Genomic DNA, 25,516 nt, shown 5'->3' on the forward strand with positions numbered 1-25,516 from the left:
AATATATAAGTTTAATACACTGTTTAGTGGTGAATTAAAAGCAATTATTACATCAAATAATGATTATAATAATAACAGTAAAATAATACATTTTAATTTTGTCAGCTGAGCATCCCTGATGTGAATTTCCCATTCTTTTATATCCAAAAGCTGCTCTATTGGATTGAGATCTGGTGACTGTGGGCCATTTGAGCTTTGTGAAGTGTGTTATCCTGCTGGAAGTAACCATCAGAAGTACACTGTGCTCAAAAAGGGATAGAAATGGTCAGCAACAATGCTCAGGTTGGCTGTGGCGTTTAAAGAATGCTCAGGTTGGCTGTGGCGTTTAAACAATGCTCAGGTTGGCTGTGGCGTTTAAACAATGCTCAGGTTGGCTGTGGCGTTTAAAGAATGCTCAATTGGTAACAAGAGGCCCAAAGTGTGCCAAGACAAAATCTCTCACACCATTACACCACCAGCAGCCTGAAGCGTTCATACAAGGCAGGACGGATCCATGCTTTCACATTGTTTATGCCAAATTCTGACCCTACCATCTGAATCTCGCAGCAGAAATCCAGACTCATCAGACTAGGCAATGTTTTTCCGATCTTCTCCTGCCCAGTTTTGTAGCCTCAGTTTGCTGTTCTCAGCTGACAGGAGTGCTACCGGTGTGTCTTCTGCTGCTGTAGCCCATGATCTACTTCAAGGTTAGACATGTTGTGCGTTCAGAGATGCTCTTCTGCAGACCTCGGTTGTAATGAGAGCTTATTTGAGTTACTGTTGCCTTTCTATCAGCCGAACCAGTCTGGCCGTCCTCTGGCATCAACAAGGACATTTTCAGCCACAGAACTGCCGCTCACTGGATACTTTCTGTTTCTCGGACCACTCTAGAGATGGTTGTGTGTGAAAATCCCAGTAGATTTCAGAACATTTTTTAACATTTAAGTGCATTTTTTATTAAAGTCAAACTCAGACTATACATGACTTGAGCTGTTTACTACTGATAAAGACATTCACACAGTAGGGAGTCTTTGCAGACGGTGGCCTTATTGACATTGTTATTTGACAAGCCAAATTTGTTTGTGAGGAGAGAGGCGAAAGCTTGCAAATAAGTGTAATGCGAGACTTGCTGGCAGACGTGTGTGTCTGCTGCATGCTGATCTCTGTGGACATAGAGCTGCATGTGCTCATTAATGTGTGTGTCGTACAGTCGGGGATGGACATAAATAGCTGGCTGTCACTCAGTGCACTAGCTTTCAATCTTAAGAGAACTGTAACATTACAAAAACAATCATCCCTCTTCCTCTCTCTCTCTGTTGAATGGGCTACACCTGTCTGATTCAGATAGCGGGAGGTTTTATCATTCTAGCTATTTCTCCAGTGCAGAAATGAATTGATAAAGTCAGCAATTTTGAGACCATGGAATGGTGTGTTGTATGCACATACAGATTGAGGACAAGCGAAATATGCTTGCTCTTTTCATCTCTCTCAATACAAACCATTTGCATATTGAAAAGGTGAAAGTTTCATCGTATATGTTTGAAAATATTGCTGTGCAAGAAAAAAAGAAAATCTTCAGGAATTGATTGAATCTTGAAAAGTCTAACAAGCAGTTGGCGGACAGTGGTTGGAAAAAAAAGGGATTGGTGGTATCAAATAAAAATTAACAAAGTTAATTTTGATTTCTTTGATTTTTTTATGTATCTTTGAGTCCTATAAAAACAGAACCGTATAACAGTATTTACAAAATACAGACAACAAACACAGCTGAACATAGATCAATTAGCATTTTTAGATTAGATTATTTCTACTGCAACTTTTATGTGAAAGTTGTAATTTGATGTGAAATGTATAAATTATGAGATTTGGAGTATAATTTACAGAAGATCTTGATCGTGCATGAACGTCGTGCATGAACTTCTGTTATACATATATATTACGGCTGTAAAACAATCACAAACAAAATAAAAGTTTCTGTTTACATAATAAATGTGTACTGAGAATAATTTTCATGTATATTTGAATAGACACACATGCATGTATATATTTAAGAAATATTGCTTGCATGTGTATATGTATATATATATATATATATATATATATATATATATATATATATATATATATATATATATATATATATATATATATATATATAATATTTTATATACAAATAAAACAAACATTATATATATATCTCAGAAACTCACTATTGACAGGGCTCAATCCGAGAGACAGAATAAACCGTTCTCTTTAAAATTCCCTCTGCACACTTTTGGATAGCGCTTCAACCAACCAGAGCAACGCAAAGCGGAGCTAGTTGACAGATTAAACTTTCGCCATATCCGGTCAGCAAAACTCTGAACACATCTTCCCTTCTTAAGAATGACTTCAGTGCCGTTCTTTGTTCTTAACTTCAAGTCTTCCAAAATCGTGGCCAAAGCTGATTCGAAAGTTCGTCAGCTTCTTTGTTTACAAGAAGCACGCGGAACCTCCACAACTCTGCCGTCATTATGTTTAGCCCGCCCACTGACTCTACGCACGATGTGATTGGTCTGACCAGAGTTTGGTTTTTACAGCTCACAAGTCTATGGAGAGTTGCTAGACGACACTCGCTGCTGCCGCTAGGGTGCATCTATATTTCTAGGCTAAAACTCGTTAGTAGTGACTCCAAAATCTGATGTAGGTGTGTTCAACAAAGGAGACATGCAAAATGTTGTCCACAAATGTGTTTAAGAACCACTGTACTATAGTATATTATTTTTCTAGGTGAATCTGTGTTTGAAAAATAAGATCTTTCTATGCACTTACTCTAAATTAATGTTATTCATGTAACATCAAGCATTCATCTTTTTGACATTTTATTTTATATTTTGTATTTAAATTGTAGTTAAACTTCTCAGCCTCCCTGGGATAATCTATGCCAGGGTACTGGAGAGGAGAATTTGGCCGATAGTGGAACCTCAGATTCCAGAGTAACAGTGTGGTTTTCGTCCCAGTCGTGGAACACTGGACCAGCTCTATACCCTCTCCAGGCTGCCGAGGGTATTCATGCGAGTTTGCCCAACCAATCCAAATGTGCTTTGTGTATTTGACCGTGTCCCTCGTGGCTTCCTGTGGAGGCTGCTCTGGGAGTATGGGGTCCGGGGTCCCTGTACGACAGGAGCAGGAGTATTACCCTGGTATTCCCCAGGAGTAATACTGGGGAGCTAGAGTCGTGTCTAGGGAGAGGGAAGTCTGGGCGTCTCTACTTATACTGCTGCCCCCTCGATCCGGCCCCGGATAAGCGGAAGATGATGATGATGATGCAATTTATTTATTGCTTCTATGATGTCTGGGGCTAGCCTGACAAGCCAGACCCACATCAAGATGTTTGGTCTGGAAACTCACCATTGACAGCTCAATCTGAGGGGCGGGATAAACGGTTGTCTTTCAAACTCCCTCTATGCACCGAATATTTCAGCTGAAAATGGCCCAAAAGCGCATTTTCGTTTTTCGGCTGAAAGACTTTTATCACCGAAACAATACGGCCGAAATGTTCGAAACAGAAACCGCAACCTGCACGTGCTTTTCTAAAGCAACATCTGCGGTGTGGACGTTCCTCTCACATCTGATGACACATCTATAATAATTTGAAAATAATGCTTTGTTTATGTTTCTATAATATATAGATAAAATCTAGCAAATTTAGTTGATCAGTGAAAGTAATGAATTACTAATCCTGTAGCTTTCAGTAATATTTATGATGAAGCTTCTGATATATATATATATATATATATATATATATATATATATATATATATATATATATATATATATATATATATATATATATATATATATATATATATATATATATATTTAAATTATGAAATAATTCATTTGAAAATGTATGTCAAAGTATTTGTTATTCCTTCTTAGAGAGCCTGTTTAATTTAGTTTACCCATAATTGTTAATGAATGCATTAATTTTCAGACATGTACTAACATGTATTAATACTGCTGTTTGAATCTTTATGACTCATGTCTTAATTCAGGATAGCTCCTCATTTGTTCATGATTAGTACATATCTTAACTAATCATGAGTTCATGTTGAATTAACTATTAATTTTCATGTATTAATACATGATTATTCATGTCCTGTTATTGTAAAGTGTTACCGATAAGCCAATGCCGATTTTTATATTGTAAATACATACGGGTGCATTCATTTTTTCAATTAAAAAAAATGAAAGCAGTAATTTTTTAAATAGAGACAACGACAGTGTTTGAATTAACATTTACATTAACACACTAGATGGACGTCTTTAACAATTGCGCTCGCATCTAGCACCTCATGCATGATGACATCATTCTAAAAACGCTGCACTCAAGTTAAAAGAAGTTCAACTTTTGAAAATGCATCTCTAGACCTGTGCCTTCTTTTCATTCTACTGTCCTTTGTCGTCCGTTCTGTGTGAACCAGCCCTTACTCTCCACTTTATATTTGTCCTAACATTTTGCTATTGGTTTCTTTTCTGGTTTGTGCTAGAAAACAGAAATACAGACAGCTGTCGTGTTCTCCAGTATGAAGCAGCTAGCGAAGCATTTTGACTGCAGACAGACAGTATATGCAACTGCGGAGCTTGACAGAAGCTTGTTTTCTTTTGACCTGTAATCATACCCATCATCCAGCAGTAAAGGATCTCTGTTGTCTCCAGAGCCTTGCACGAGTTATCCAATCCGGGGCCATTAGCGAAGAGCCCCGCGCTACACGGCTTTGCATTCAAGAGATTAAAAATTAACCAGTTTGATATCTTTTTTCTATCATGCACAGGTTTGGATAGAGGGCGAAAGAGAAACTCCCAGTGCTCAGCCACACAACATGACGTCAGAAACCCGATCGGCCGAGGGAACACTGGTGAGAGAGTGAGCGCGAACGAGGGAGGATAAACGAGACGTGCAGATAATTATGATTATTCGCAAAATCAGTGAGACAGAACCCATTGCTAAGCTGCTCAGAGCAAATAGAAAATAGCTCAGGAATAAAACTCTGAGTGAAAAAAATGCATTAATGAGAGTCTGACACGAGAGAAAATGGCTCAAGTTTGATTGTGTCATCAATAGGCTACAAATGACTAATGTGCCATGAACACACACAAATGCTTTTTGTCCTGAATTTTACATCAATTGTAAATGCATACTAAGGAGGTACTTGTATATGACCTTTTAAAAAAACTTGATTATGTTGTAACTGGTTTTAACTTGATTAAAACCAGTTAATATACATTTTCAACATATGAAAGACCAAAAAAGTGCTTCCATCCATAATAAACATACTCCCCTCGGCTCTGGGGGTTCAATAAAGGCCTTCTGAAGTGAACCGATGGGTTTGTGTAAGAAAAATATCCAAAATTTAAAACTTAAATAGAACATAAAGTAAAATATCAAGCTTCAGTAGATTGCCTTCCGTATTCATTTTACGATGAAAGTGTAACGACTCTTGCAGTTCAAAACACTTACACTGCGTCAGTTACACTTTTTTTTTTTGTAAGTTGAATATTTAAGGCGGTCTGGCAGGAACTAGATATTTTACTTTATAACGTGTTAAATATGGATGTTTTTCATATGCAAACCCATCTATACATATTTGTACCTAAAGAGTGCATATTGGTACCCTAAGGTACATATTAGTACCTAAAGTTTACATAAAAGGAACAAAAGTGTACCTTTTGCAAAGGTTCCGCCCATGACAACTTTTCTACCTTTTATCTGAGAGTGTATTCACCTGTCATGTCATGTACACCTTGGATATTTTGAGGGTGAGTAAATCATGGGATAATTTTTGGGTTAACGTAATCACAGCAAGATGTTTCCATGACGACTTTCATTATTCTGGTTATTTTTACCACCATTTTCACATACCCAAATCTGAACAGCACAAATTATGAACTCTTATTCAGTAGGCGTGTTACTAGCCAATGTTTTATTGTACTTGCATCAAATGCAAAACACATCTCTATGCACGTATTGGATTTTTCCAGTGTCTTTATTTAAATGTTTTGTCCATCAATATTGCCAACATGAACTCAGTTTCTTCAGCACCCCAAACATGTGATGCCTTCTTTACTGCTATATTTATGAATCTAATGACAATGTTATCCTTGTACATCATAAGCACAGAATAGATGTGAGTAAAGTATTCATATGCCTGTTTATTGTGATCAAATTGGCATATGATTAAGAGCCTAATTGCATCAAATTATTGTTTAAATGATGTAAAGTTGAATCACAATATGGCCTAAATCTCAGGGTGCGTTCACAGTTGTAGTTCGGTTAGTTTGGTTCGTTTGGTCCGGACCAAAAAACAAAAACAAAACATATAGTCCTGGTCCGCTTAGGGTTCACACTGGAATTTTTAACAGTGAACCTAAAGTTACCGAACCAAAGGCACAGGGAGACAGTAACAACCTGATTGGTCGGCTTATATGATGTAGGAGCTCGCTTACCGAACATTCAAAACAACGCTGTGTGCTGAATTATATGCCATCATTTTATGCGTGTACATATGGCATTATTTTTACCAGCCGAGAACTCATGAAGAGCTCATAAAATGTTAAAAACATTCAAAACAGCAGTAGGATTGCCTCCGTTGTATGCAGAAATGAGACGGCCATCTTTTATGCAAAAGAGACGGCAGTTCTGTCGTCTGTACTGGATAATAATGGGCAACACGGGTCCTTTGATGAGAAGAACCAGGTATGCTTTTTGTCCGTTTTTTCTAGCATTTTCGAAACATGCTCGTCAGACCAAATATTGATGAGGCACTTCCTCGTTGCTCTATGTTTGCCCTCTAACGTACGTTATTCATTTTGGATACACCGATCTTTCCGCATCGACAAATCAGCTGATTTGAAAATCATGCGTCACATCTTGTTTTGGTTCGTTTACATGTCTTTGTGCCGTGTTGCGTTCATATATCAATCGAACTGCACCAGAGCTTGTTTGGAAGCGGACAGAGTGAGACCCATCTTTTTAGCGCTCTCAGTGTGCTTGTTTGGTGCGCACCAGGGTTCGGATGGCAGCGTTCACATATTATGTTCAAATCAACCGCACTAAACGAGCATTCGCACCAGGGTTCGTTTTAATCGAAACAAACATGACAAGTGTGAACGCACCCTCAGTATTCTGTGATCAGCCAGAGATGAGTGTGGCAACATTAATCTTTGCGTCATTACATCACATCTATAAAGAAGGAGTCTGGCTAGTAGGCTATAGTGCATGTGAGGTGTGAGGAAGCTGCAGGTGGTGGATCATTTATACAGTCCGTATGGCAGTGATACAGAGCTATAAAGTAAGTTATGTGGTTAGTTAACGTTATTTATTTAGTTAAGCATACAAAATGAATGTGTTAGGAAGTGATTACAGCTTTTGTTCATAATGATTACAACAATATCTGACAGTTTTGTTTGTCGATCCAAAGTTGGCAACATTTTGATCAGTGCTGTTAAACAATGAAATTTGCATTCTTTTGACAGGAATTACATCTTTCTGTTTCTCAACGTGTTATTATTATTATATTTTTTTACTGACAGGATGTCTATGATATGTAAAAGACTTTTAATGAAGATCACATCTATCCCTAGAAGGTCACTGTAAATGTAATATAGAGCTAAAAATAGAGCGTTATTTGTTTGTCTGAACAGCAGGTAGAAGGAGTGTTTAGGAAACCCCTTTGGGTATTATTATCATTTTTGAAAATCTGTGCTGCCAATGGTGCAAAATGACATGCTGTAGCTTTAAGTGCATGAAATAGCATTGTGAGGACAGTCATTTTTCAATGACAAAGAAGACCAGAGGAGATTAAGCGCTTTGGGACTCCTATAGCCGTGAAGGAACAGTGATTCCCAAGACGTCAGCTATAAAATAATCAGAGAGTTGGATTTAGAGTGTGAGTAGTTAGTTTATGCCTTCCAATGGCATGTTTCATGTGGGGTGACAGAGTTTATTTCATTTATGGAGTGACGTGAGGTCTTGGGCACAGTGAGATCATTTTGGAGGTGTGACGTGACAGTTACCATAGTCTATATTTAATCTGCATCTTAATTCCTGTTGAAATAAGACACAACATGTCATTCACAAATCCTGAAATCCAGCTGTCAATCCCCACAGCTGTTTGAGTGAAGAGTTCAGAATGACTGATCCACAGGAGACGTCATTTCATGAGCTGATGGGCAGCTTCATGCTCAATCATCAGTATAATTACTGTGTCTTATCCCCCCCCCCCTCTCTCTCTCTCTCTCTCTCTGTTTAACATGTACAGTAGACCAAAAAGTATAAACTACTTAAATACATTTAAGCCGCACTTAAAACATGATGTAATGTAAAATAGGGCACCAGTAAGTAAAATTAAATTGCTAGTTAATACCACTAACGAGGCTAAAAATAGCCTCACACTAACACGGCAGCATAATGAGGGTCCCTACGTGCAAACCGAAGCACTGAGATTTTTGTAAGTGTACAAACAGTTTAATGAGAAGATTCTGTATAAAGACAGTCCATTACACGTATACAGACAGCAGCCATCTTGGAAAAAAAGTCTCAACAAGTCGAGCCATGAACGCTGTGCTAAGTGACGAACTGTGACTTGGAATCTTATATGATCCATTGTTTCTGGAAGAAAGCACTGAACGCAACACAGAAAATAAATAAATACAAATAAAAATGTCCATGTTATTAGATTTCACAAACTTAATTCCTATCGACCAGCTCACTTAGCACAGCGTTCGTAAACTAATCAGTTTTTAGAGATAGAAATTAGTTCCACTTGCTTTGATGTTTTGATATTCATACATTTTTAAGTCTGGCTTAAGTTTCCAAATACTTTTTTGCTCCACTATGCGTGATAAAGAATAGCTGTTAACACTTTATAATTACTGCATGTTATGAATTATTAGATTCAACATTTATAAAGCATTAATAGACATTAATAAGCAGTTTATAAATACAACTATAAATGCTCAATTCTTGAGTCATAAACATATCTTCAATGCGTTTTGTTAATAATTGCATTTTCATACTTTATCAATGATACATTTATACGGCATTTCAGAATGTTTGTAAACAATCAGCACTAAGATACTTCCGGATGGCAGAACGCGAGCGGCTTCTAGTGACAAACTGAAGAGATCCAGCTGACTACTGTAAACAGATACAGTTAAAATCATTGTTGTTGATTAAAGTTGAAACTATGACGAAAACTATGTTGTGTTTGGGGTTGTGCCGTCAGATATTCAGCAAAAGGCGTAGGATTGTATCAATTTCCTTCAGAAAAAAGTAAATATATCCAGCAAAACCTGTGGGTGAGGAGGCTAAAGCGAGTGGACGTCGTCAAAAGTGGCGCTACAGAGTAGTATTCTTAAAACGGTCCATCTACAAAATAAAAATCATAGCAGACCGTAATTATCTTCAGCTGGGGAAATTCGAGACTAATATTAGTAAACTTTAGATCTCTTTTAAAGATCAATCTCATTGCCAGTCACTGCCTGAAGTAAAAGTAGGAAGAGACCGGACTTCTAGTGTCATGTAGGCTACTGACCGAATGTCAATGGAAGAAATAGGAAAAGCAAAACATAGTAGTAGGCTGATGGATGATTGATGTGTTTACCACATTGGCTTCTTCATCACCGCGAGTTTAGTTTGAGTGAATGCCCATAACGTTAGTGGAGTAGCGCTAGTCTACAGCACGCTATCCTTTTGACCGTCAGAAGCTCACGTCTGTGCCATCTGATCCGACTCTGAGCAACAGAAACCGATCATAGCCTTTTTTAGTTAGATAACAGGGGAATAGGCCATCTATGATAGCCTAACATATTGTAAGTCAAACAGCAACAGTCAGTAAAATAACTACTCAATGGTTGGCTGAGGCTCATTTAAAAATGATGGTATTAGACTAGCGCTACATCTACTGGAGCAAGGTTAGGCATTTTATGTATCGCTATCTCCTGAATTAGTTAATCAGTCCCTCAATAATCATGTTAACTATGTCTGAATCCCAAGCAATTTACTAGCGTTGCCATAGGAACGCTTTGGCTTTTGCACCCCGAAGAATATTTATTACCGTTGTGACGTCATGGTGAATTGTCGTATAATTTCTAAATTAAACATTACATTATTTATGAACCAGTTATTTAGGAGTTGTCAGTGGTTCATGAGATCATTTATAACGTGTAAGTAAATGATTAATAAAACTACTTAAATATACATTTATACATATCATTTAGGCATAAAAATAGTGTGTTAATAAATGTAACCCTGGACTACAAAATACACAAACCCGATTCCAAAAAAGTTGGGCACTGTACAAAGTGTAAATAAAAACAGAATGCAATGATGTGAAAGTTTCAAATTTCAATATTTTATTCAGAATGCAACATAGATGACATATCAAATGTTAAACTGCACATCTAAACATCTAAACACATCTAAAAAAAAGGCCATGTTTACCACTGTGTGGAATCCCCTCTTCTTTTTATAACAGTCTGCAAACGTCTGGGGACTGAGGAGACGAGTTGCTCAAGTTTAGGAATAGGAATGTTGTCCCATTCTTGTCTAATACAAGCTTCTAGTTGATCAACTGTCTTAGGTCTTCTTTGTCGCATCTTCCTCTTTATGATGCACCACATGTTTTCTGGGTAAAAGATCTGGACTGCAGGATTGCCATTTCAGTACACGGATCCTTTCTCTACGCAGTCATGATCTGTTAATTGATGCAGTATGGGGTCTGGCGTTGTCATGTTGGAAAATTCAAGGTCTTTCCTGAAAGAGATGACACCTGGATGAGAGCATATGTTCTAGAACTTAGATATACCTTTCAGCATTGATGTGCCTTTCCAGATGTGTAAGCTGCTCATGCCACACACACTCATGCGTCCCCATACCATCAGAGATGCAGCTTCTGAACTGAGCACTGATAACAACTTGAGTTGTCCTTGTCCTCTTTAGTCCAGATGACATGGCGTCTCAGTTTTCCAAAAAGAACTTCAAATTTTGATTCGTCTGACCATAGAACAGTTTTAAACTTTGCCACAGACCATTTTAAATGAGCATTGGCCCAGAGAAAACGCCTGCGCTTCTGGATCATGTTTAGATATGGCTTCTTTTTTGACCTATAGAATTTTAGCCAGCAACGGCGCGGTGGATTGTGTTCACCGTTTTCTGGAAATATTCCTGAGCCCATGTTGTGATTTCTATTACAGTATCATTCCTGTATCTGATGCAGTGCCGTCTAAGGGCCTGAAGATCACGGACACCCAGTATGGTTTTCCACCCTTGACCCTTACACACAGAGATTGTTTCCAGATTCTCTGAATCTTTGGATGATATTATGCACTGTAGATGATGAGAACTTCAAACTCTTTGCAATTTTTCTCTGATAAACTTTTTTTCTGATATTGCTCCACTATTTTTCGCTGCAGCGTTGGGGGAATTGGTGATCCTCTGCCCATCTTGACTTCTAAAAGACACTGCCACTCTGAGACGCTCTTTTTATACCCAATTATTTTACCAGTTGACCTAATAAGTTGCAAATTGGTTCTCCAGTTGTTCCTCATATGTACATTTAACTTTTCCGGCCTCTTATTGCTACCTGTCCTTGCTACCTATTGGATATGTTATCTATATTCTATTGTGAATAAAATATAAGTTTATGCGATTTGTAAATTATTGCATTGCTTTTTTATTCACAATGTGAATACAACTTTTTTATATATGCCCCAACTTTTTTGGAATCGGGTTTGTATATTAGTAGTAATATACATTTCTAAGGACTTCATTTGAACAACTTTAAAGGCGATTTTCTCAATATTTAGAATATTTTATCAGTATTTAGATATTTAGCACCCTCAGATTCCAGATTTCCAATAGTATCTTAGCCAAATATTGTCCTATCCTAATAAACATATACATCAATGGAAAGCTCCAAATCTCAATTTAAAACAAAACATTGAGACCCTTATGACTGGCTTTGTGGTCCAGGGTCACACATGCTTTATTCAGATGTATGCCTACTGTAAATCATGATTAATTCAGGTAGTTATGAAACATTTAGTTGTTGTCAGTTAACTATTTTTGTGAGCTCATCTAAAGTGAGAACTATTTATGCTTTTACAGAGCTTTTACAAAAGAGATTTAAAGGCTCTGTTATCTTCTGCACTGCTGTTCTCTAATGTTTTAAAATTAGTACGGAGGTACTTTTGACAGTGTAAAATATCTTATTATATTATTTTTATTTTATAAAAATGTTATGTGTTGTATTCTAGCATCCCTGTAATCTAGTGCTGGCGCTGGTAAATTTTTATTCAGCAATGTTTACACTTTACAGAAAATTTACAGAAATGTTTATATCAGATTGCAGAGGCTTAGTTTTATTGCACTAAATAGTTATGTTTTCTGGAGTTGTACAGTAATTTTTATTTTCTATGACATCGAAGAGGTTTAATTTTCAAGTTACCAGTTGTACAGTTTAACTTTTTGCATCTTGTTATAAAGATAAATATATGTTCTGTATCACTCTGTGTTGCGATTATTATTATTTTTCCTTTTGTCTGTTTAGAAGATAACAAGCCTTTAAATCGGTTCTCACTATTATAGGTGCACTATGGTATTTTTGCAGTACAATATCCCAAATTTTTTTTAAAAAAAACCAGGCCAGTGTTATATATTTTGTTCAGTTGAGTTCTTACAACATCCCAAATGTTTCCAACTATTTGTAAATTGTGGGGAAATTGCTATTTTAAGCAATAAACCAGGATGTCTGGGGGAGTCGCCTGTCAATGGGGTCATATCTGCGTTACCCTCGGTTTCCGAGAAACGCTTTACTCTTACTGCAGTGTCCCGCTACCGCGAGGTAGGTATTTGCGTAACAATCGCTCCAGCGGCCATGCTCAGCTCCACAACACTCGGTCGTGCTCTGCTTCATACTACAGTAATGTTAATAATCGTATCCGTGAACATGATTTCTGCCAGAGTTCTATCCCGATTCTTTTCCACCGGCTGTGAGGTGAAGACCACATCTCCCAAGATTCTGAGCTCAAACTTGGCATCATCAAACTACACCTTTGTTTTGAATTGGCGCCCCTCTAGCGGACGGAAAAGTTACATAGTGCAGCTTTAACTAGTTGCTTATTAACATGCATAATACTGGGATATGTTTATTAGCACAGCACATATTAATGCCTTATTCTGCATGACCATATTCTACATTCTTTAATCGTCCCCATTACCGAAGCATAACATCTAACTATTAAAAAGAATGAGGAGTTTATTGAGGCAAAAGTCGTAGTTAATAGTTAGTTAATAATAAGAACTGGACCCTAATCTAAAGTGAGACCAAGTAGTTTATTAATCATTTACTTACACTTTCTAAATGATCTTATGAACCACTGATAACACCTAAACAACTGGTTTGTAAATAATGTAATGCTTGTTTTCTAAATTATAAATTGATCATTAATAAAGTATGAAAATACAATTATTAAACACAAAATAGATATGCTTATAAATCAAGAATAAAGCATTTATATCTGTATTCATGAACTGTTTATTAATGTATATAAATGCTTTATAAATGATTAATTCATTATTTAATGCTTAACTAATAATCCACAGCATGCAGTTATTAAAAAGTGTTACTGAAAAGAGTTTATAAGATGTATGAAAAGCCATGTCTGTTTATTTAGAGCTCTGCTTTTTGAGTCAAAAGATGAAGCGGTATGATCAAATGCTGTGTTTGGTGTTTCACACCCGTATCACCGTGAGAAGAGTGCAGGCAGCCTGCAGAGTATTTTCCCCATCAGTGACTTCTCAGTCTACAGCTGGCGTTCTTTAGCCACCCCGTTTCTTTGAATTTCAATTTAGCCTGAGCTCATTTGAAATTTGCAAAGGTTCAAGAAGCTTGTTTGCCTTGAAGCTCTGCCTCCTCTGTCCCGCTAACTCTTTCTGTCGCTCTGTCATCAACACAGAGAATCCTCCAAGAAATCAACAAAATTTATTGGTTTTATTTTATTTTTTAATTTATTAAATCTCATGGAAACATGTCCCAGTCATATTTATATTAATATTTATTATTATTATTATTATTATTATTATTATTATTGTAAAAATGTATTTTAAGGTTCAGTTATTAAATATGAACTAGTTGCTTATTAGCATGCATATTACTAGGATATTAGCTGTTTATTAGTAATTATAAAGCACATATTAATGCCTTATTCTGCATGAACTTATTCTACACCCCTTAATCCTACCCAATACCTAAACTTAAATGCTACAAAAACTACCTTACTAACTATTAATAAGAAGTAAATTAGGAGTTTACTGAGGCAAAATTCATAGTTAAAAGTGAATGTGTGTTCAGTGCTCCCCATACTAGTTGTTGTTGTTATTATTATTATTATTATTATTATTATTATTATTATTATTATTATTATTATTATATTTACAATATAATAAACAATTGTATTCATATAATAATAGCACTTTATATACAGTTATTATTTTCAGTAAAGATACTATAATAAAATGACTAAAATCAGATTTTATTGAATAAATACATCATGATTTATGTAACATTTCATTATTTTTCTGTATAAAAATTCTATATTTTGGGAGGTGGTGGTAGTGTGTGTGTGTGTGGGGGGGGGGGTAATGTTTGAATGAATTTCACGAAACAGGTCCCAGTCACATTTATAGTAAAACAATTGATATTATTGTTGGTACGATTGTTATTATCATCATTATAAAAACAACTACAATATTAGTTGTATAATTATAATAATGCAGCTTATTATAGTATTTTGTCTGTATTTCAATAGAAAATACTATAATGAAATTAATAAAATTATAAGAGTATAAGAGATTTTACAGTGAATAAATACTTCACAATGTAAATACTAATTTAACATTTTCTGTAATTTGTATTAATGACAATTTTTGGGGATATGTTCTTAATCATCATGATAATGTCAAAATGCAACAAAAAAATGTAAAGCAAAATATAATATCTTATTTCTCTCTTGATTTTTTCACAGACAGGGTTTGGGAGATTCAGATTCATTTCTTTAGCTGTTTGCCGTTCTCAGTGTCTGTGCTTTATGCGATTAGCATATTAAATAAAAATTCTCCTTTGGAAATAATTTTGTTTTTATATAACATTCATCAACCTCAGAAGCATAATAACGGAGTCTGCCTTTATAGTCAGCAAGACTTCAAATTTAATTAAGGCATGAAAGAGCGGGTGGCCAATCCCCTTACTGATGCAGAGGCAGGACTTTGAAGACTTTTGAGCGCTAATGAAACTCTGGCAGTCCTGATGAGATTAGTGGGTGTGTTGCTGGCTTTAATTGAATTGTTGACCCCACCCATCCTCATGTGCAGGTATAAAGTAATTGAGGAGCTTGATCTGGAGGTCAAAGGTTTAGGGCTCGTCAAGGATGATGCCGAGCTGTTGTTGCATTGTTTGCCATCTGTGCGGTGCGGTGAGCTCATGGCAGGGCCTGACTAATCAGCCGTATTAGAAAGAGGTCCTGACCCACCTGCTTTCAATCAGTGATGATACGTCTGTCTGCGCAGACAACAGAACCAGTGCAATCCATTAGTGTGCATAAACCCAATTGAATGCATGGTGGTAAGAGTACAAAGAAATATCACGCAAGACATACAACCTAAACGCTGTGAAGATTAATCCGATCGATTCCATTTGCACAAAAGCATATGAAAGCTCTGTGCTTTATACTGCTAAACACAACATCCCAGAGGTCTTTCCCTAGTTATTGTCATCGCATGGCCTGTGACAGGATACACTTAAAAGACATGCATGTGCACAGGCATTCACATCTTGTTTTATACGGCGCTCTGATCGTTTGTGACATTTGTCTTGTGTTTTCCAGGTTACACATGACATCTACCCCGCATTTCATGCATGTTCTTCAACATCTACATTCCTTTCTGCAACTTTCACTCAGTGTTTGTTTTTGGGCTTTCTTGGTACTCCTGCGGTTGACAATGACAACACTGAGGCTAAATAAGGGTGACTAAAATAGATGACAGATATAGGATATGTCACACGATTACAACGAGTGAAAGAATCACTGCTTGACAGGTTGTGCACTATAAATAAGCCAGTATTTACAGATGTACAGCATAATTATACGTAAAGAGAGGTTTCGTCCAAAAATTTGAATTAGCCCATGATTGACTCACCCTCAAGCCATCCTAGGTGTATATACCATTCTTCTTTCAGACGAATACAAGTATTCATACAGATTAAATATTTTAATGTCATAAATGTTTTCCCAAAGACATCCACGGTAATTTCATTCTTCTCATGTCCCATTATATGAACAGTATTACTTGACTGAGTTTGCTTTCTCTTCTTTATATTGTTATGGCATTTACATATTTAGATATCCCTTTATTTTTGAGCAGAGCGTCGAGAATGTTTATTTCATTATTTTGAGCTGGCCTATTTGTCTGTGCATCAGCCCACTCAAGGGAACTGAGCGGCTGGGAGATTCAGATGAGCCATTCAGTGTTTCGTTTTCCTGCGCCTTATCTCTTTCCCATGCGGAAGTCAGGGATAAAAGATTTATGTCCTATAGGGCCTAAGCCCCCCACAACCCACCCCACCCCCCGTATTTTGTTTGTTTTTGCCTTGAAACCAAAGGAAGGAAATCATTTTTTTATTGAATGAAGTATTAAAAATCAATCTGTAATATCACAGCTCACTGCCAAAAATATTATCCTTTGTACCAATCTGAAATGCTTGAGAGGTTGTAAATTTCTGCTTATTTTGAAATGCTTGAGAGGCTGTTAATTTAAGAGGCAGTGCAGTGCAGAAAAGAAATGTTTCCTCGACTGCTGAAAGCGGAGATCAGGTGTGTGCATTGTAAACCGGATTGAAGCACTGATCATATTTTACATTCAAAAACAGAATATGAGAAAATCCTATTTTCTGGGGGATGTGAAAGCACATAAATGTAAAATGAGTTATGTGATTGTAAATTAAGTTAATCCATTTGTCTTTAATGAACGTATTGTAAATAAGATTATGGGTGGGTCTGGACATTATAATGAGTGAATAATGTAATCTGGTTTGATTTCTATGCAAGGCTTGTTACAGAAATCAATACAGTGTCTTCTGGCATCCTGCATAAGGTCAAGAAATGGCATGCTTTTGTAATATTCCACCTACATTTCTAAGGATTGCAGTAATAAGTACTGCTGTAGCACAAGTGCTAAAAATACTGAATACTAAGTACTAAATTGTGTGATGGCAAATCAATTTAATATAATTATAAGATTGATTTTCTTTTTTGTATGTGTGTGCATGTGTGTGGATGTATAAACTTGGAATAAATTTGGCCATGTGTAGGAAAAGCCAACAAAAAGAAAAAAGAAAAACCTAAATTATTAGTTTTAATTAGCTGTCTTGCCCTTTCTATTCACACATTACCATTTTCAGTATATTCATAATTGATTATACGATTATAATGAGTTATGGTCCTCAAATCTGATATACTCATTATTATTGTATATACTCTGATATACACATACTTTAAATATGTGAGCAGCATACTATTAGCAAACATTTGACGTCACCCACACTGCTGAGAATGATGGTTAGAAGAATACGTAAATATGTGCTGTACGTTTTCCTCTCAATAACAAAATAAACAAAAAAACAAAAAATTTGAGAAAACGGCAAGCATAAGAAAAGAATCGGATCATACCAACATGGATATGTTTGCGAGAGCTCTGCAATTCGGCACTCTAGAGTCACGTTATGTTTATTTATATATCACTTCATAAAATATAATGCTTAAAATCAAGCAGTTTTTCATTATAAAACATGAAAAACAGTGTCAATGTCTTGTTTTATCATAAGTACAACTTAATTTTCTATAAAGAAGATCAGACTGTTTATATTTTCACTTTCAGATGTCTGACCTCGCCAGTTTGAACAGGAGAAATAAAGCGGAAAAGATTTCTTTGGAAAGAAGGCGGAGCCTTAGAGCCACACCTACCTATTACATAATCGCCATGGACCAATGATAGAACAAAGATCTTTACCAGCTGTAGTGAACTTTTCCATAAAGTTAGCTTTGGCCAGCAGTTTCCAACTCCCAAAACGAACTCCAAGCAGAGTTTGTTTTGGCCTGATTTTGTTCCAAATGACGTCAGTTCGTTCTTCGATTCGGCTTGAAGTATATTGAGCCCTTTTATTCCGCTTATCTGTATTTGTGCCAGACAGATTTTTTTTGTCTGCAGAGTCTCCGTGCAGGAATTTTAAAGTGACCGGTTCTGTTTTGGATTTGATCTGATCGGAACTATTTTTGTTGGTTGAGCAAACACAGAAATCAATAGGCTATAGGCTACACGCAGGGCTTGACATTAACACTCGCCAAATGTGGATGGATTTCAGCAGTGGCGTGTAACACAGTTGCTCTTTGATGCCAATCTTTCACTTGAAAGCCACTTTTCTAGCATCTGTAAAACTGCATTCTGCCATCTTAAAAATATATATAAATTACGGCACATGCTTTCAATGCAAAATGCTGAACCATTAGTACATGCGTTCATGATCGCAGGGCTTATTGTAATGCTCTACTGGGTGGTTGCCCTGCTCACTTAATAAATAAATTGCAGCTGGTCCAAAACACAGCAGCTTGAGTTCTTACTAGAATCAGGAAGTATGATCATATTAGCCCAGTGGTTCTTTCAGCACTGCACTGGCTCCCTATTAAACATCATATCAATTTTAAAATCTTGCTGCATATCAACAATGGTGGACTGATAACAGAACTCGCTCAGGGTGGGTCTGAGGTGAAACGCTGCAGTCAATTAACAATCGTGGGAGGGGCGTCCTACCATGTGATGTCATACGGTCAAACGGCTCGATTTGAGACAGGAGAAAACATAAGGAAATAAATTTAAAAAAAACCACTTGGATGGATTTTTTATCATTATAGGATGGTTGTGTACAGGCACTGCCAACACACATTTCCATACAATCAGCTTGTAAAAGTGCATGTACCATTATATGACCCCTTTAAGTGTATTTTGTAAAGGCTATTGTTCAGAAAATATTATCCGATTACTTGATTAAACGTCAAAATCAACTTCTATCACTTCTATAATCAACTTATTAATCGATATCCAAAATAATTATTAGTGACACGCCTAGATTAGTTATTTCAAAAATAATAGCTGCATTGTTTTGGATTTTTGTGACTTTGTCAAATAGTGACAAAGTCACAAAATAGTGACTTTTTCAGTCATATATTTCGCCATTGAATATTTCTTAAAAATAGTGTTATAATATCGTCTCATTGTCATTATCTCAATATCATGTATTGTCTCGTCACTCCCCTAATAAAACGTGATTTCCCAACAGAAAAAAAGTATAGCTAGTGAAAGGGCTGAGTGGCTAAGTCACAGTAGTATGTGAGCAAAAAAAATTAATGTCAAGCCCTATAGCTGGCTACATGCACAATTAAGCGTGTCTATTGCTTTTCCATATTTTCCGTCTCCGTTAATGAAAACACTTCCAAAAGAAGCCAAAACATAAAGCTTTACATGTCTGAAAGCAACACTTTTAGACAAAAAAACAGAATGGCTTGTCAAACACTGGGACAATTGTAAGGGGTCGATCTTTTTTCTGAAAACGAGGGCATGCCAGCAAGCAAAGCGTACAAAGCAGTTTGTCTTTTCCAGGTGGCAATGATGACACAGTTTCTTGGGATGCCCTAGAAAACGGTGAAAAACATGAAATACACCCCCACACACATATACTGTACAGGACGCTTCCGGTGTCCGGTGTTGAAAATGAAGCGCATCAGTACGCGCGCGTGCCTGCGCTCGTGTGTGTGTGTGTGTACACTGTGTGTGTGTTTGTGAGCGCGCGACAGACTGAGCGCAAATCTAGAGCTCGTGAGAGGAGCGCGAAACCTGTCCGCACAGTGCGAGAGGAGAAGAGTGCTCCACTATGAAAGCCGGTCCCGAAAATACTCGTATTATTCTATGAAAACGGACCTTTTACAGGCAGAACACGTTATTGGAGGATATATTATACTTGCATTTTCTTCTCTGTGCACGCGCAAGGTGTCTGTGAAGAAGAAAAATCGGGATTTGAGTCAGGGGCTGCTGAACTGAGGAGGATTTTATCCTGTTTCACTTCTGAGGAGAAAATAGTCTCGGCTGATGCCAACGACAAGAGAAAAACGACACTAACTAATGAGGATCTGAAGAGTAAGTTGAGTTTTTTAAAAGCATTTCTGTCAAATGTGTTGTAATGTTATTATTTTTATTTGGGAAGCCCAGATGTTCGACCTGTCAGTTGTCAGGTTACATTCATTGGAACCTAATTTGGCCATTCTTTCTCTTTTTTATTTAGAGGTGTCGTTCGATTAATATTTGATTAACATACTAGTATAGCCTATAGTTCGAGACCTGCAGTCCTATGGCTTGTCAGTTTGGTTTAAATAAGCTCATGGTCGGATATTAGCACTTGGTGGCACTTGTCAGCTCTTAAACTTTAAGATTTAGATATATTTGTTATTTTTTTAAAGGGTCAGAGACGTTGAAATGTGCCTATTATAATGCGTATAATCTAATGAACCTTCTTAATAAAGTGCGCGTAATACAAATTAAGTACGTGTGATTGCGTGATTATTCTGGCTGATTGTACACATTATTGTTCGGATTGCTATTATAGGTAACTCTATGAAAGTGTAAAAGGTGTAACACGGTAATGTAAAGTATTGCAATGGCTTGTTGGTTATGTGATGAGCTGTCAGTTTGTGTAGTCTGGATGAGAGAAACTGGAGGTAATCCGAAAGCTGCAGCACTGAGTCATGGGCAGGTCCGCGCGCTCCATCTCTCCGTTTTAAATCACATCTTCTGTTTGGTTCGCAAATTACAATATTTTCACGTCAAAGACGACAGTTTTTGAAGTATGTTGATTATGTTAATACTATTTTCAGCGGACTAATAATTAGAGGGAAAATGGACACAACCCCAATCTCCTTTGAGATATACCTACTATAAAACAAACGTGTCCAACATTGAAAACGATACCACATCAAACAAACGACAACTAATTATCGTCTACGTGCGCTGAACTAGTTTAAACCCCGTTTTGGCTGGAAAAAAAAGGATCATGAGCTATAGGTTTGCACGGATGGTATTTATACTTTCACTTATATTTAGAGATGTGTAGTAGTGTGATTCGCGATAACCTATGCCTATATTTTTTGAATATGCACTTTTGATATCCTGTTGTTTTGACAAGTATATAGGCTACACGTTTATAATAGATAGCAAAAGCAACAACACAACATTTAGAAAGGTGCAGATTCATTCTTGGAGAGAGAGAGAGAGAGAGAGAGAGAGAGAGAGAGAGAGAGAGAGAGAGAGAGAGAGAGAGAGAGAGATTATATATATGTGTGTTTGTGTGTGTGTGTGTGTGTGTGTGTGTGTGTGTGTGTGTGTGTGTGTGTGTGTGTGTGTGTGTGTGTGTGTGTGTGCTTGACACAATGGCAGAAGTTATTCTGTCTAAAGGTATTTTTTTTCTAATGTAAGGATTTTTCTCGGCTTTGAGGTTTGGTTCTAGCATCATAATACTATCCACATACAAATGCTATTAAAAAGAGGATTGGTTGTCTCATCATTAAGCAGATATCCATTTCAAAAAGCAGTGTATTGCCTTTATTATCATAATTCTGGTATTAAAAATAAAACTGTGCTGTTGTTACAAGCTATTTCTACTAAAGTTGACCCCTAAAATGGCTTTTGTTTATGCAGTCACAGTGATAAAGTAATTTAAATGTTAATGTTTTTAGATTATACCTTACAAAACCTTTTTACAGTGATGTTTCCAGTTACCAGTTTGTAAGCCTTTGTTGTCTTTAATTTATTTTTATTTGTTTTATTATTATATTTTTTTTATTTGTCTCTTTAATGTAGGATGCACACTCAGTAGTTTATCATTGATGCGTGCAGACCTGGACATCTGTATCCATTTTGAACCTCTGGCCTAAGCTGATGATTTCCAACTCTGGGTGGAGGTGTGGAGGCCTCCCTCCATACAAACACAGAGAAAAGACAGATTCAGCTAATTAGATGTTGGAGAGCTGCTCTTGTTCTCTATCCAGAAAGCATTTCACTCTTGCTCTCTCTCTTAGTAGCTCTGCCCATGCTCTTTTAGGCTCTCCATGCTGATAAATGATGTGTAATTTCAGTAATGAGTGGGAGTGTAAACATATGTGGAGAGAGGTAGTCCCCCCCCCCCCACCTTTATTTTATGATGTACCGCAGTTTCTCCACACCATGACATAGTGATGCAGCAGGTAAACCACCTCACAGTAATGGCAAGTGCAGCTGTGCATTGAACATCTATCTCTCTGGTAACGAAGGTGTCTAAAATACGACTTAGATGACATATCTTGAGGTCAGTGTTCGTGCGGATTGAAAACATGAGTGATAGGGTTGGTGGCATACACATCTTGCCCTGTGTATTTCCTGAGAATCGTTTTGCGTTTCACATGTCATAAGCTTGTAAACTGCATTATGTGGATTAACTGTTCATGAGGAAAGGATTAGAAGATCCATAGTGCATCATGTAGTGTGTAGATTGACCAATCTGCAGACCAGTCGTGGTGCTCACATTTTATTCCATCTAGAGCACTATAACAGAGTGGCTAGGGTTTTCAATTACCCTTGCTTTTGTTTGTTGTTCGACCAGAGTCTGGAATGCAGTCCTTTTGTTTCATCCCAGCATAGATCAAGGGCCAGACTCAATCAGTGGGACTTATAGACAGAGACAATAGTCACATGCTGCTACAAAACAAGCAGAGGGCTGAAATCTGTAACAAGTAAATTAACCTGTTATATATGGGCCTTTCATATCTTATGTCGGTTTCGCAATGCAAGCACAAGTAACTGTAATTCATTGAATCATTGGGTATGTTACATACACTAATGTTCTTCATCTGTGATGAATCAAATCTGATTTCAGATCCTGAACACTCTGTAAATATGAACCATAAACGTTGCAGTCCAATTCACATAAAAGTTTACATGTTCCTCACATGTTTTCCAAACGATAATCAAAGCCACTGCTATAATAGAACTATCGCAGGTATAATTGTAGTTTTTACCTGGATGACATATCTAAAAAAGAAGCTAACATTTATGTCAGAAGAGCTGTTTCAGCAAATATTTAGTAAATATGACCAGTTTGTAAAACATAAACGAATATAAACCAAATGCACCAAGACATAAACGAATTTAAACAAATGCACCAAGACATGTTGTAATCTATAATGTGTTAAAAAGACAGCTGGTTACTGTTACTGCTATTTCATGCATTCTGACTTATTTACACTGTTGTTTTTACAAGAGTTGGATTCTCATGCTAAACATGGCCAGGAAATGGCCAGTTTATGAAGTCATAAAGGGTGGAATTCCTTGTATGGGCAATTCTCCCGGATGAGCATGTGCGAGTGATTCATTTTGTTTTTAGACCACAAAATCAAGTTTCTGATTTTTGCAAGTATTTATAGTGTGCGGGAATTTCCTTTTATTTGTTTATTGAGATTTTTGGATCTGGGTATCCTTCGTCCTACGCACCTATCTATTAGCTACAGGTGTGCGATGGTAATTGTGCACTAATAGACCACGAAATCCACCATGTCAAAAAATGAAACCGCATCAAATGTCTGTGTTTTGTTGGCAATCGGCGCGCAAGTGCATATCATGTCAACAACACGGATGTATAGTGAATCGAAAGTTATCCAGGGATGTATGTGTGTGCGTGTGTGCTTGAGATTCTTTAGCTCTATTTTCGGAAAGAATCAGTACAGCATATCAGTCTTTTATAAATATCATAAAACTAAAGACTCATATGAAGATATACTTCAGATATATGAAGGATGCAGTTGCTATTACTCTATAGGTACTAAAGATTAACATGAGATTGGCAGAAACGGTGTGTGTTATGCCACTTTTAATGATTGTATTTTAGCACAAAGCAGAACAGAATGTCATGGCATATATTCGTCTTGTGATTCTCCCTGCAAATGCAAGGCTCTAGGAAACCACAAACATGGGTCTTAAAGCAACATACACCCATTACAATGTTACCAAGGTATTTTTTTAATTCAATTGAAAAAATAGTCCGATTTAAAGGCCCGCTGAAGTGCCTTGAAACGCGCCGCATTATTCAATGTGTTGACATGATTTCCCCTGAAACGGCTCCAGCTGTTAGCAGCTCCTCCCCTTTTTTTGAAACAGCCAATAGCGTTTCGTTAATATACAGTTTGACTAGAGCGCAAGAGCGGACCTTCTCTCTCTGTTTGGTAAAGCCAGTTTCCTCTAACACTGTTTACCATAATAATCTCCTCCATATCGCTTTGAAATGCAGCAGTCTGTGCAGAATTCAAATGGGTCGATATGTTTTGTTGTCTGCGCGGACTCGCGCATATGATCCGCACTGCGCTCTCGTGTCTGTAGTCTAAATTTAGACCAGAGCCGTTGGTGTGTGTGCGCTGCGCCGGAGTGTGAAACTAACGTGAAAACAGACTTTATTCGCCTCAAATGAAAGCATATTTACACTGAATCGTTTCCTATCACATATATAGTGTGCTATGTGCCTTTCACCATGTAGAAATTAGTAAATTTGTTAACGACTGACCGATTTCAGCAGCAGCTTCAGCAGTGTAGGGGGCGGGCTTTAGATTCTAGATAGCATTTTGATTGGACATAAGATTTGACGAGAAAGTGAAGTCTGCGATGATGTCACCAAAATCTGAGATTCGTTTTAACGGAAGTGGGAGACTGTAAATTTTGAATACGTATGTCTCCTAAATGCAAATTTTGTCATAGTTTTGGAACATACCAGCTTATTCATAACTTTAAGGCTAACACAGTCATACTAAAAGCTAAAAAACTTAAATTTTGATTTCAGTGGACCTTTAAGTTTTTATATGCTTAATCTTTTCCAGATGATTGGATTACGTATTCCCGGTATCTTTCAATCTTATCGAAATTGTATTTGTATTGAGCTAAATCTGATTGATTGATGTTTTTTTAATGAATCTGATTATAAACTGATTGTTTGGGTGCATCTAAATGTAGATTTTCAGAATGGTTACTTGAAAGTTGTTACTTGTAACTTGATTGTCATAAAATCTAATTTGCATGAAGAGTGTTACATTTACATCCAGATTGTCATTGATCTAACCAAAACCCCAAACTGCAGAATATGAACTATGAAAATCATTTGCATTCAGTGGCAATGCACCTGCTCTGCTTTGACCAGTCATCTGAGATTTTCTCTTGAACACATTCCACCACATTAACTAGAACTGTTTTTGTCCTTGTTAAAGGTCTGCTTTTGATGCTTTTAGGGGTCTTGAACTGCATTGTTTTATTATTGTATAATGTTTCCTGGGGTGCACTTATAATGTCAGTATTATTTTTACATCATTTTTTTTACAT

The 25,516-nt window shown here is 36.8% G+C and overlaps 1 protein-coding gene across 1 annotated transcript in view; it reads left to right on the forward strand.

The window, feature by feature from the left end:
• The first annotated feature begins 19,933 nt into the window (after positions 1 to 19,933).
• The window catches only part of ptprfa (protein tyrosine phosphatase receptor type Fa), a 246,360-nt gene continuing 240,777 nt past the window's right edge, over positions 19,934 to 25,516 (forward strand). The window contains exon 1 of the mRNA XM_067458880.1: positions 19,934 to 20,266. The gene's annotated coding sequence lies outside the window, so the exon portion shown is untranslated. The remainder of the gene's footprint in view (positions 20,267 to 25,516) is intronic.

The sequence above is a fragment of the Pseudorasbora parva genome, chromosome 12, assembly GCF_024679245.1.
Source record: "Pseudorasbora parva isolate DD20220531a chromosome 12, ASM2467924v1, whole genome shotgun sequence".
Classification (NCBI taxonomy): Eukaryota; Metazoa; Chordata; class Actinopteri; order Cypriniformes; family Gobionidae; genus Pseudorasbora; species Pseudorasbora parva.